This window comes from Talpa occidentalis, unplaced genomic scaffold (genome assembly GCF_014898055.3).
Source record: "Talpa occidentalis isolate TD23 unplaced genomic scaffold, MPIMG_talOcc4v2.1 talOcc4.9, whole genome shotgun sequence".
In the NCBI taxonomy this organism is placed as follows: domain Eukaryota; kingdom Metazoa; phylum Chordata; class Mammalia; order Eulipotyphla; family Talpidae; genus Talpa; species Talpa occidentalis.
Window position 1 is genome coordinate 17,360,773 of NW_023605305.1, and position 13,810 is coordinate 17,374,582.

Here is a 13,810-nt window from a genome sequence, read left to right on the forward strand (position 1 = left end):
AACCTGGACCTTTAATTTAGATTTATAGGGAGAACTTAGATTTATAAGACTAGTTATTATGCATTAAGTATGAAAATGTCAATTGGTTTTCATAGGCAATATTTATTGAAGTATAAAAAGGAAAATACGTAAAATCTAATTGCCCTTGAGTTCCACTCCAGGCTGACAGGGGAGTCTAGGAGTGGGGCGGATACACCTCACCTCCCAAGGCATTCTTATCTCTCATGGGTTATAATTTTGTCCTCCTCATGCTGTTCATTTAAATAAAAACCAGACATCACACCATCGCATAGCACATACCTGCCTGTGATGGAAGAGGCTGTCTGGGGCAGTCTATACCAGCAGGAGAGCAGAGGACAGAGAGGGGCCAGGGAAGCCTAACAGGGGGAGCACTAGGTGGGGAGTCCCTAGGGCAGGCAACAACTGACTTCTTCAGGCACATCCAAGAACCAGAAGGGCTGGTGCTGGCTAGTCTGATGTCCTTTCCTGCTCTGAAGTTTGCAGGATCTGGAAAGGTGGTTGCAGCTCCAATGGGGGATGGTCACTATGCTCCTTTCAGCTGCGACTCCCTCATTGCCTCTCTCCCATGTGCCTGGCCCTGCAGTCCTGGAACCACAGCTTCTAGAGGGCAGACAGGCCATGCTACATAGACAGAAGGCCCAAGAGGAACTGTGCCGCAGGTCTCCCTCCTTGTGGGGTCAGGCCCAAGCCACAGAGCGGTGTGGACAGGGGGAAAATGAGAGCAGCACATCAGGCTCTGGGCCAGCCGATGCCATCAATCTGGTGATGCCATCAATCAACATAATGTTCCCTGAGATAGCAGAATGATCACAGTGTCTCATATAAGATTATGAAAGGTCCAGGGAACCAAGAAAGCCCCGAGATGAGACAGGCTGCGGAGTACTGCCATGCCTTCCAGGTTAAAGTGGACCGCTTCTGGGGGTCATTGCCAGTAATTATCACAAAGAAAGCATTGGGCAGCTCAATCACTGCCAATAGTGCCCTCAAGAGTTTATTTTCCACAGGACTGGCGGCCGTGTTGACCTCAGTAGCAGCTGCAATTGGATTCACTACTTGATTCATTTTGAGATAACCTGTGGTTACATTCCGAGCCATTACTGCTTTCTGCACAGGCCAAACAGGCAAGTCAAAAGGGGTCAGGAGGGAAATGAACACTGCTTAGTTTTCAAAGAGGTCAAATGGCAGGATGGACCCAGGGTCAGCCTTGAGGCTGCCGAGGTCAACCAATAGGCCGAACTGGTCTCGCCTCAAGGTTGTTGCAGTAGATCACCAGTCCAGCCCAGGAATCAGCCTGGATGCTGCCTAGTTTGACTAACAGGCTGGCCCCAGGTTTAGCCTTGAGGATGCTGGATTCCACCATATGGCCAGTCCCAGGCTTAGTCTGAGGCTCTCAAGGTAAACCAGCAGGCCAGCCCCAGGGTCACCTGGATGAGCAGGAGTTGACCATCAGGCTTGACATGGGTTCAACCTGCAGAACAAGGAAGTCAACCACCAGGCCTGCCCTGGGTGAGCCTGGAGGCTGCAGGGATCGACCAGTAGTCCTGCCCAGGTCTTACCCTGGGTGCTACAAGGTCGACCAATAGGCTGGCACCAGGCTCAGTCAAGAGGCTGCCTGGATCCACAAGATGGCCATTCCCTGGTGAGCCTGGAGGCTGCAGGGGACTTCCAACAACCCTGCCTAGGTCTCAGCCCGGGTGTTGGCAAGGTCAACCAACAGGCTGACCTGGGCTGAACATTCAGCCTGCCTGGGTCCACCAGATGGCCAGTCCCGGGTGAGCCTGGAGCCTGCAAGGGTAAACCACCAGTCCCATTCTGGGCTAAGCCTGAGGCTCTCAGCTTGATGAGCAGGCCAGCTCAGGCCTAAGACTTGAGGCTGCTGTGGCTGACCAACAGGCCAGTCCAGGGCTCAGCCTCAAGAATGCCATCGTCCACTAGGTGGCCAGTTCTAGGTGAGCCTGCAGGCTATAGGAGTTGACTACCAGTTGGACCCTGGGGTCAGCATGAGCCTCTTGGGGTCAACCAGCAATCCGGCCCCAGAGTCAGCCTGTAGGTGCTAGGGTCACCATGAAGGCTGCCTGTGTCCACCAGCAGGCTAGCCCAGAACTTAGCCTGCGGGCCAAGAAGTTCAACCAGGAGGCCAGTACCAGGGTCCCTGGAGGCTGTCCTGGTCAAGCAGAAGGCCTGCCTTAGGCTTGACCAGTGGGACAAGAAATCCAAAAAACAGGTCAACCAAGGGCTTAGCCTTGCGGCTGCCAAGGTTCCAGCAGGATGAGTGAGCTCTGTATGGTGGCTGCCAGGATGGAGAGAGAGGCCTGAGGCTCTCTGGATAACCAGCAGGCCTGCCTGGGAATAATTAAGCCTTGAAGCTGCCAAGGTCCACCAGCAGGCTGGCCAAATGCTGAGCCTGTAGGCAGCTGAGTTCAACCAGCGGGCCAATGCTGGCCTCAGCCTGGAGGATGCTGAGGTTGACCAGCAGGCGAGCCCAAGGTTATTGAGAGGATGCTACAGTCAACAGGCTCGCCTTGGACTCAAACTAGAAGATGCAGAGGTCAACTAGGAGGCTGGCCCAGCTCAACCAGAGAACCAAGGTTGTCAACCAGTGGGCCTTATTCAGCTCATCTGGGTGCTGAGGAGGTCACTCAGCAGGACATCCCCACCCCAGCCTGGAGGCTCTGGGGTTGACCAACAGGCTGGACCCAGCCCAGGCTGGAGGCTGAGGGGTCCATCAGCTTGTGACAGAGCCCAACCTGGAGGTTGAGGAGGTCAGTCATCAGTGCAGCCCCAGCCAACCCGCAGACTGACTGGGTGGACCTGTAATCAGTCCCAGCTAAACCTGGAGGTTGGTGATGTCAACAGGCAGGCCAGCCACAGCCCAGTCTGGAGGCTGACGGGTCTATCGGCAGGTGACACAGCCCTGCCTGGAGAATGAGGATGTTGAACGGCAGGCCGGCTCCATCCAAGCCTTGAACTGAGGAGGTAGACCAGCAGGATGGCCAAGGTAGGCCTCGAAGCTCAGGAGGTCGACCTACAGGCCAGCCCCAGCTCACCTCTTGTCTCAGGAGTTCGACCAGCAGACCAGCTCCTGCTTAGCCTCTAGGCTCAGGAGTCGACCAGCAGTCCAACTCCAGTTGAGCCAGGAGGCTAAGGAGGTCAAACAGCTGGCTGAACTCACCCCAGTCTGGAGGCTAAGGAGGTCGACTAGCAGGCCGGCTCCAACCCAGCCTTGAAACTACGGAAGTCAACCAGCAGGCTGACCACAACCCTCACTTGAGAATGAGAAATTTGGGTGATAGGCCAGCCCCTGCCCGGCTGGAAACTGAGGATGCCAACCAGCTGTTTGGCCCAAGCCCAGCTTGGAGGATGAGGAAGTCGTCCAGCAGACCAGCACGACCCAGCCTGGAGGCTCTGGAGGTCAATTGGCAGGGTGGCCCCATCCCAGCATAGAGGCTGAGGAGGTCGATGGTGGGCCTGCCCCAGCCCAGCCTGGAGACTGAGGAGGTCGACCAGCTGATGGCCCCAATACAGCCTGGAGGTTGAGAATGTCAACCAGCAGGCCAGCCCTAGCCCGGCCTTGAAGCATAGGAGGTTGACCAGAAAGTCTGCCCCAGCCCTGCCTGGAGGCTGAGGATGTTGACCTACAGGCTGGCCCCAGCCCAGCCTGGAAGTTGAGTATGTCAACCAGCAGTCTGGCCCTAGCACAGCTTGAAGGATTAGGAATTCGACCAGCAGGGTGGCCCCATCCCAGCCTGGAGGCTGAGGAGGTGGGCCAGCAGCCCAGCCACTGCTCAGCCTCTAGCTCAGGAGGTCAATCAGGAAGCTGACCCCAACCCAGCCTGAAGGTTGAGGGAAGGACCAGAAAGCAGGTCCCTGTTCAGATACGGGTTGAGGGGTCGACAAGCACACCAGCTCCAGCTAAGACTGCAAACAGAGGGGTGGACCAGCAGGCTGGCCCAGCACAGCCTGGAGGCTGAGGAAGTCGACTTGCAGGCTGGCCCCAGCTAGGGCTGGAGGCTGACAGGGTGGAATGGCAGCCTGGACCCAGCTGAGCCCGGAGGCTGAGGAATTGACCAGAAAGCAGGACCTTGCTCAGTCTTGGGGTTGAGGGGTCGACCAGCACACCAGCTCCAGCTGAGCTGAAAAGTGTGGGGTGGACCATCAGGCTGGCACGGCACAGTCTGGATGCTAGGAGGTTGAGTGGCAGGCTGGCCCCTGGAGGCAGAGAAGGTCAAGTGGCAGGCTGGCACCGCTCAGCCTGGAGAATAAAAAGGTCAAGCGGCAGGCAGGCCCCTGCTCAGCCTGGAGGTTAGGAGGTCTAGCGGCTGGCCAGCCCCAGCTCAGCCTGGAGTCTGAGGAGGTTGTGTGACAGGGCGGCCCCAACTGAGCCTAGAGGCTGAGGGATGGACCAGCAATCAGGCCCCCATTCATTCTTGGGGTGAAGGGTTGACCAGCACACCAGCTCCAGTTGAGCCTGGAAACAGAGGGGTGGACCAGCCAGCCGGCACAGCATAGCCTGGAGGCTGAGGTCGAGGGACAGGCCAGCCCCTGCTCAACCTGGAGGTTGATTAGTTGAGGGCCAGGACAGACCCTGCTCAGCCTGGAGGCTGAGGACATAGAGCAGCAGAACGGCACCTGCTCATCTGGAAGCAGATGGGTGGAGCAGCAACCGTCCCTTCTCAGCCTGGAGGCTGAGGTGTTGGAGCACAAAGCCAGACCCAGCTCGTCCTGGAGGCTGAGGTGGTCAAGGGGCAGGCCGGACCCAACTCAGCCTGGAGGCTGAGGGATGGGCCAGCAAGCAGGCTCCTGCTAAGCCTAGGGTTGAAGGGTTGACCAGCATACCCACTCCAGCTGAGCCAGCAAACACTGGGGTGGGCCAGCAGGTCAATCCAGCACAGCCTGGACACTAGGATGTCGACCTGTAGGACAGCCCAGGTCAGCATGCTGGCTGATGAGTTCAGTCTTCAGGCAACTCCAGCTCAGCTTGCAGGCTGAGGGGGTCAGTGGCAGGCCGGCCCCAGCTGAGCCTGGAGACTGAGGAGTGGACCAGCAAGCAGGTCCCTGCATGGCCTCAGGGTAGAAGCATCGACAAGCATACCTGCACTAGCCAAGCCTGCAAATACTGGGGTGGACAAGCAGGCTGACCCAGCGTGACACAGAGGCTGAAGAAGTCGACCTGCATGCCGGCCCCAGCTCAGCCTGCGGCTGATGAGCTCAAGATTCAGGCCGGCCCCAGCTCAGCTTGGAGGCTGAGGGAGTCAAGCTGCAGGCCTGCCCTAGCTAAGCCTGGAGGCTGAGGGGGTCAAGCGGCAGACTGGCCCCAGGTCAGCCTGGATACTGAGGGGGTCGAGTGGAAGGCTAGCTCCAGCTGAGCCTAAGGGCTGAGGGATGGACCAGCTAGCAGGCCCCTGCTTCGCCTTGGGGATGAAGGGTCGACCAGCACACCTGCTCCAGCTGAGCCTGCAAACACTGGGGTGGACCAGCAGGCCAACCCAGCACAGCCTGGAGGCTGATGAGTTCGACCTTCAGGCCTGCCCCAGCTGAGCTTGGAGGCTGAGGGCATCAAGCGGCAGGCTGGCCCCAGCTCAGTCTGGAGGCTGAGGGGGTCAAGGATCAAGCAGCCCCCACTCAGCCTCGGGGTTGAGTGTCAACCAGCACACCGGCTACAGGTGAGCCTGTAAATTGTAGGGGGGACCAGCAGGCTAGCACAGCACAGCCTGGAGGCTGAGGATGTTGAGCAGCAGGCCTGCCCCATCTCAGCCTGGAGGCCTAGGTCGAGGCTTAGGCCAGCCCCCGCTCAACCTGGAGGTTGATTTGTTAGGGGGCAGGCCGGACCCTGCTCAGCCTGGAGGCTGAGGACATCAAGCAGCAGAATCTGGAGGCAGATGGGTCAAGCAGCAACCAGCCCCTCTCAGCCTGGACACTGAGGAGTTGGAGCGTAATGCCAGACCCAGCGTAGCCTGAAGGCTGAGGGGTTGGGCCAGCAGCAGGCCCATACTTAGCCTCAGTGATGAAGGGTCAACCATCACACCTACTCTTGCTAAGCCTGAAAACACTGGGTGGACCAGCAGGCCGTCCCAGCAGGGCCTGAGGCTGAGGAAGTCAACCTGCAGCCTGGTCCCAGGTCAGCTTGCAGGCTGTGAGTTCAACCTTCAGGCCAGCTCCAGCTCAGACTGGAGGCTGATGAGATCGAGATTTCAGGCCGGCCCCAGCTCAGCTTGGAGGCTGAGGGGGTCGAGTGGCAGGCTGGCCCCAGTTCAGCCTTGAGCCTAGGGATGGACCAGCAAGGGGCCCCTGTTCATCCTCGAGTTCAAGGGGTTGACAAGCACACGGGCTCCAGCTGAGCCTGGAAACAGAAGGGTGGATCAACAGGCGGGCCCAGAACAGCCTGGAGGCTGAATGGGTCGAGCAGCAGGTCAGCCCTAGCTCAGCCTCGAGGCTGAGGACGTGGAGTGGCAGGCCGGACCCAGCTCAGCTTGGAGGTGGAGAGGTTGAGTGGCAGGCTGTCCCCAGCTCAGACTCGTGGCTGAGCAGTCAATCAGCAGGCCAGTCCCAGCTCATCCTGGAAGCTCAGAGGGTCGAGCTGCTGCCTGGCCCCAGCTCAGCCTGGAGGCTGAGAAGGTCAAGGAGCAGGCTGGCGCCTTCTCACCCTGGAGGTTGAGAGCTCGAGCAGCAACCCACCCCCAACTCAGGCTGGTGGCTGAGGGGATTGAGCGGCAGGCAGGCCCCTGCTCAGCCTGGAGTCCAAGAGCTCAAGCAGCAGGCCAGTCTCAGCTCATCCTGGAGGCTGAGGTTTCAATCTGTAGTCCAGCCTCATTTTAGCCTCTAGGCTCTGGAGTTCTGCCAGCAGGCCAGCTCCTGTTCAGCCCTCTAGGCTCTGGAGGTTGATCAGCAGTCTGGCCCCACCTAAATCTGGAGGCTGAGTAGGTCGAGCTGCAGGCCAACCCCAGCCCAGCCTTGAGGATCAGGAGTTCATCTGGCAGGCAGGCCCCAGCCCTGCCTGAAGGCTGAGGAGGTAGACTGGCAGACCATCCCTGTCCCTTCCTGGCAGCTGAGGAGGTCTACCAGCAGGGTGGCTCCAGCTCTGCCTGGAGGCTGATGAGTCCGTCCAGCAGGGTGGCCCCAGACCAGCCTGGAGGCTGTGGATTTTGACCGGCAGACTGGCCCCAGCCCATCCTTGAAGCTGGGGAGATCGACCAGCACCAGCCCCAGCCCAGCCTGGAGTCTGATGAAGTCTCCTGGCAGGCCAGCCACAGCCCAGCCTAGAGTGTCTGGAGGTCAACCAGCAGGCTGGCCCCAGACTAGCTCGAGGTTCAGGAGGTGGATCAGCAGGCCAGCCCTAACAGCCTCTAGGTTCAAGAGTTCGACCAGCAGGCCTGCCCTGGGGTCATCCTGGATGTTCTGGGGTTGACCATCAGGCCTACTCAGGCTCACCCTGCAGGTCAAGGAGGCTGAACCTGAAGGCTGCAAAAGTCGACTAGCAGTTCGGCCTAGGTCTCAGCCTGCGTGCTATCAAGGTTCCAGTTCTGTGGCCATGCTTGAACTTCTTTTTTGAAATCCTCAGGACAGCCATAGGTAACTCTCACACCCCACTTTCCATGTCAGACATCATCAATACCACCTACATGGTCAAATTAGCAGCTACTTGGTCTACCTTCAATTGGCACTGCATCCCACAGAAATTAAGCCACTTTGATGAGTTTTGATTAAAGTAATTTTGATGTCATGCATTTCATGAAGTCTAAGCATCCCCAGTCTCACTGGCCATGGGATCCTCATGCCCTACAATGAACCCAACTTGGGTTCATTGTCCTGGGATTGTTCTTGATGCCAGGGCTTTTCCTTCAGGCTTCATGTGGAGTAACCACAGAAAAATCTCAAGAGGTTTGAGTGAACTGCCTATAACTGTTTTCAATGAGTTGAAAGGGGTAAAGACAAGGAGAGATCCAGGGTGGGAGGAACTTGAGGAGGGGCTGTTCCCAGAGCTCAAGCTGAGCTTCCTACCATGCTGAGGGTTTTGCTACTGCCTCTACTGTTGTCACCACTGACCCCACAGCTGCCAGTGACCCCCAATATCTGGTAAGAGGCACAAAAGAAGCAGGAACTTCTTCCTTTTGGAAATGCCAGAAAAAAGGAGAAAAAGATTACTCAGTGGCACCTTCCCTTTGTTAATGGAAATAATCACACTATGAAGTGAACTCAAAGTTTAATGAAAGAGATATTTGTTAGAGAGGCTATTCAGAGTCAAACTGAGGACCCAGACCTGGGGGGGGGGACCCTCATCATCAGACTCTTCTGAGTAACAGTACCCCCATCAGAGGTTGGGTCTAGGTTTATACAGGTAAGTTACATACACAGACAGAATGTAATAGTGTCCTTTAACAAAGAACAGAAGACATCTAGTGCGTTTCTGACATTCAGTTCACTAAAGAATTTGGTTTCCAGAATTTTTGGAAACCAAAAATAAAGGAGAAGCACTGCTCATCACTTCAAAATGATCCTTTGCTCTTACAAAGTCAATTCAGTCAGACGATGTGAGTTTGGGAAGATGTAAGGACCAAAGATTATTTGAATCTCTTATTCTGAGATTTCCCATGGACATGAGGGTGCCATAAGGCCATTATCTCATGCTCCTTCTTTCTACATCTCATAAGCTTGACAGGGGTGGGCTGGAACCAAGGACTTTTCATCACAAGGTTTCTTCCCAGCAAGCAATGCCATTGTCATGCTGACTAGCCTCTGGAGCAGCCCTGTCAGGGTGGAAGAGATATTCATGACAGAACAAAATGCAGAATTCTCTTTTTGTTCTTTTTTAGACTACTCTTTGCTGGCACCTTCCATGTTTTCTCTGGAACCCCTTTGGCTGCATCAACTACAACCAGGTGAAAAGGGAGCGTGGCTGGCAGAGGTGGCAGAGGACAAGAGGATGCAGGAGTGCAGGGTGGAGGGAAGAGAAATTGCAAGTGATGTTCACTGTGCTTCACAGCTTGGACTCTTACAACAAAATCAACTACACTTGAAATCCAGCTGTAACCAGCTAAGGTGAGTGGGCACTTGAACTTTCTGAAACTCAATTTCCCCATCAGTGAGTTAGAAAACTGTAACATCTACTTCACAGGGTTTTTTTAATGAGTGTAGGGGGAGCAGTATGTCCTGAATGAACTCCACCCACAGATGTCTTATGGACTCTACCCCCCACCTCCATGCCAAAGAGATCCCAGATGCTGAGGATTACAAATCCCATCATGCCATGAATCTGCCATGACTTGATTTCTTGAAGAGGGGGTTGCTGGGAACTAGGGGTGGAGTTAAGCAGCCAGGCTTGGTAGAAAACTGAACACATGTGTGCCTGCACTCTCTTGGTTTTGCCTGACTTCAGCATGCTTTTGGGGTCCCAGCTCAGATAACTTTACCTGTAGGATGCATTGACCAATTAATCTCTTTTTCTCTTTCTGGGTTTCCTCATCTTTTTCATTTCCCTTGTAAATAAACCTTTTATTTAGCCTTCCATGTGTGCCTGCACTTGGGTCTTGTTCCAAGTTTTTTTTTAAGCACACGGGTGAGGACTCACACCCAGACCTTCCCATTTCCTTTTGAGGTTGTCCTGTAACATGATTAAGCTGTGAGATAAACTATGTAAAAGTGCGTAACATAGAGCCTGGCATTTAACATGGTCCATATTTTACTCATGATCTTAACCTAGTGCCTGGGTCCTTCCGGATTTGATACCTGTATAGCTGTGAATCACTCCTTAAGTGAAATGAACAGCTTGGGACTGGCAGGTGAAGTAGAAAGAGGGTCTGGCTGCTGGGAAGGAGCCCTAGGGAAGAACTGAGATGGAAAGAGAGGCTCTGATTTTATCTGAGTGTTCTGGGCTGTGTACTTGGCTGAGAGCATGTTTCAATGGCAAATAGATCATAGTTCAGGGCCCTAAATGTGCCTTATAACTCCTGGATAATGTTTCCTCTGGCAATAGCACCTTTGGTCTAGTTTCCCTTTGACAAGCTCACTCTTAGCACTGCTCAGACACAAGAAACCGACTGGGGCAGCAGACTCTGTACCCTGTGCTCAGCAGTTAAAAGGGTTCAAACCAGAGAAAATGGCTTCAAACTGGTTCTGACCATATAAATCTAGTTCAAACTGGTTCTGATTGGACAAACTGCTTCAAACTGGATAAAGCTGGTTCTGACCAGTTCTGATCAGATAAAACCAGTTCTGACCAGATCAAGCCAGCTCAAATTGTTTCTGAGCAGGCAAAAACAGTTCTGACCTGAAGGGGCAGGGAAGAACCCCTGCCTTTGAGTGAACCAACTCCTCCTCCCAGGGGGATGTGCAAATTGATAGCTTGGAAAGAGCTTGTGTAGGTTGAGAGTCCCCCACATTTTACAGATGGAGACACCAAGTAGGAGCAATCACCACACGTATCCACTACTATCTAAGTTTCTCTAATCAGCCTCCAGAGATTTCTCCATCCTTTAGCACCCCTGAGGCCCTATAAGAACCTGTGGTCTGGCTAGACAGATCTTATTGTCATTTCCATTAATGGAGGTCCAGAGAGGAATAACCAGTTGGGGTTAAAGTGAAAGCAAGAGGGAGAACTGCAACTAGACTAGAGATCCCCTTGCTCTAGTCTAGTCTGGGCAGGGGTGGAGGAGATAGGAAACCTGCCCAGCAGATGGAGAGGAGATGGGAAACCAGAACGCCCCCATCCTGTGAGCAGCCACCTCCTGTGCAATCCAGTCCCTGCCAAGCCCTGGTCACCCTGATCCTCTGCTTTCTCCACCCCTGGTCTCACCATGGAGCAGCTGCTGAAAAAAAAAAAAAAAACCACGCCTTGCTGAGCACCCACCTGGAATCACCTCCTGAGTCCTCATCCTGCCTTACTTTGAGGCACCCACCCACACTGATTCAGAAGACTTCCTCTGACCCCTCCCCAAGGGAGCTAAGCATTCTGAGGTATATTTGGGCACATCTCATGACAGAGTTTTCCTGCTGTGGGTCCTCATGGCTAAGGGGGTGTCCCTGTCACCCAGCATATTAACTCAGCAAAGAGATGGTCAATATTCTTGAGTGAATGAGAAAGTGAGTGAATTAATGACTGAATGAACAAATAGCAGCATCTCTAGGGCACCTGAGCAACCGAGATTTATGCCACTATGTCTGACCCCACTGAAGTCAGCCTTCTACCACATCAACAGGTCTCTAAACTGCACACCCCACCACCCCAAGGCACTCAATGCCACCCACCCCACCATCCATCACACAAGTGTCTCCATACACCAGGACATCCTCCTGCCAGGGAAATTCCTCACTTAGCAGGAGGTTCCTACTCCAGTTAAATAAAGGTTGAAGAACAGAGTGAAATGCTATTATAATATGACATAATTCCTTGAAAATGTCCCTCTGTAGAATAGATTTTTCCCAGCTGGACTCCAGGGCTCATTCCGAAGCACTCGAATGACTGCCTGTTCACAGATGACAGCAACCGCAGGAGGTGGCCATTTTGACAGATGAATTTGTTGCACCCCTACGCTCAATCCAGGTCTGAGTCTCCAGAGAAATGAAATTCTCTGACATCAGTCGAGTTTCCCAAACCTCATCTGGTTGTGATGTACCTGGGGCTGCATGTGAGATGTTCTCAGTGTACATAGGATTCCCTGGGGACTCAAATTCAGCACCCTGGTCCAGCAATGAACTGAGGCCACACACACTGCGGGCACATCAGACCCAGGACTGAGCCTGAATCCAGATGTTTTAAAGATCCTACAATCTACAAACTGATGTGTTCTTTAAGAAGGCAGTGCAGAACACATCCCACCAACTGTGAAATGGAAGGAAAAGGCCTCTTTGGAAGAGAAGCAGATGTTTGGCCCAAGCTGAGCAAAACCTGGAGAGGCACTGAGATCCAGACCCTGCAAGAAAAGGAACACAGTTAGCAACTTTTGATTATGTTAATGATAGCAGGAATTATTCATATCAATCTCACAGCAATTATATTAGTGGAGAGAGCAGTTATAAATCCATGTTCTAACAGTGACTATAATGAGTACTGTAATAGGAAGCTGAAGGCAAATTGTATCTAGTAGATTAATCAAAAAGAAATTTAAATGGAGAATTACAAGTGCATCATTGTCCTGTGTGCAATTACAAAACAATGGCTATGATGTTAGAGCAATCAGGGAGGAGAATTCACGTGACTCGGGCTGCCGATGGAGGAGGTCCCCTCCGGTAGATGTTCAATATCCTGTGAGGCTCAGAAAATGAAATGGTGTTTCCAAAATCTCAGAGAAGTGGAGCCTAGACTCAAACTCAGTTGTGTCTGACACCAAAAATCAATTTACTGATCAAAGTTGATGGACTTGGAGTATTTGTCATGATGGTTCCTTGCTTCCCTTGCCCAGTGAGACTGGGCACAAGAGTGGCTCAGTGCAGAGGGTGTGGCCACCCAGGGTGAGGGTGGGCTGATGGACTACATAAAATATAGAACAAGGAAATATGGCTTGCAAGGCTGGAAGGCAGGGTTATCTTGCAAACATTTCGTGATCTGAGCCAGCTCTCTCAACTCCATAAACTGTCAGTTCCAGGTAGAAATAAAACATGATAACTCAATAAAGTTATCGATTATGAGTTTAGGCGGCCACTTCTATGTTGGATCCCTTAGGTCCCTCATCTATAAAATGCAGGTGAAAGTGCATGTGGGCAAGGGTAGAGATTAAATTGGTTGATTCCTAAGGCCCTTTCAGGTCTCACATTGTTGGGGTTAGGACTTCCTCACCTTAAAATAAAATAGCAATGGAATCTTCCTTGGCGAGTTACTACAATATGGTTTGTAAAATACTGAATGCCAGATACTATTGGTCTTTTAAATCTTAGTCATTTGAGGGGCCTCCCTGGTGACACAGGGTTTAAAGACAGTGCTATCAAGCTATCACCAGCCACTGCAGCACAAATTTAATCCCCGGCTGGCCAGGGAACAATCTACATGGTGCAGCAACCTCTCCTGCCTCACCCACTGCTCCTCTTAGCCATGTATTTTGGTAGATCTGCCTGTTCTGCTCCCCACTCTCTCTGGTGATTCCTTTCACCCCCTGCAACTCTGGCCTACACTCCAGTTCTTGTATGCATAAATAAATAAATCTTTAAAAAAATAAATCTTAGTCATTTGAGAGATCAGTCTTCCCCAAAGGAGTTCAGTTAGACTTTCCCTAAGGTGCCCAAGGTAAGGCTTTTCCACTCTGTGTCACCTTTGTACATGAACCTAAGGTTAATAGAGCCCTGTAGGTCTCAGATAAATGGTTACCATTACTTAATGAATGCATATTACCTAGATTTAGGGATATGTCCAGAAACAAGTTGTGTTATTGGTTTTTGTTTGTTTGTTTTTGTTTGTAAAATCAGAGAAACCTGTCGTAAGGCAGGACTAATGTGCAGAGGCAAGGTTTTGTCATATGAAGTCATTCCCTCCTTGCATGTAAAAAACTCTCCTCTCTCTCTGATGCCCCAGGTCCCTTAACACAGAATATAAACTTCTGATTTGCCCCATTTTACTTTAGCATTTATAGCCATGTGAATTCTCCATACATCTGTTACTAAGTTTGGTCTTTTTTCTTCTACTAATGTGTCTGATGTGAATTTGTTCATTTCTCCAATCTCAGAAGAAATTCCCCCAGAGGGATGGGGGAATTTTACCCTGTGCCCCAACACACTTTAGTAGGTGAATTTTAATATTTTACTGTGGTTTTGATATGCATTTTCCAAATGACTACTATTGTAAAGTATATTTTCATATACTTAT

At 52.4% G+C, this 13,810-nt stretch overlaps 1 long non-coding RNA gene across 1 annotated transcript in view; it reads left to right on the forward strand.

The window, feature by feature from the left end:
• Nucleotides 1–13,810, forward strand: part of LOC119236250 (uncharacterized) — a 44,762-nt gene that overhangs the window by 2,168 nt on the left and 28,784 nt on the right. Inside the window, exon 2 of the long non-coding RNA XR_005123016.2 lies at nt 8,832–9,057. This is a non-coding gene — a long non-coding RNA (uncharacterized LOC119236250). The remainder of the gene's footprint in view (nt 1–8,831; nt 9,058–13,810) is intronic.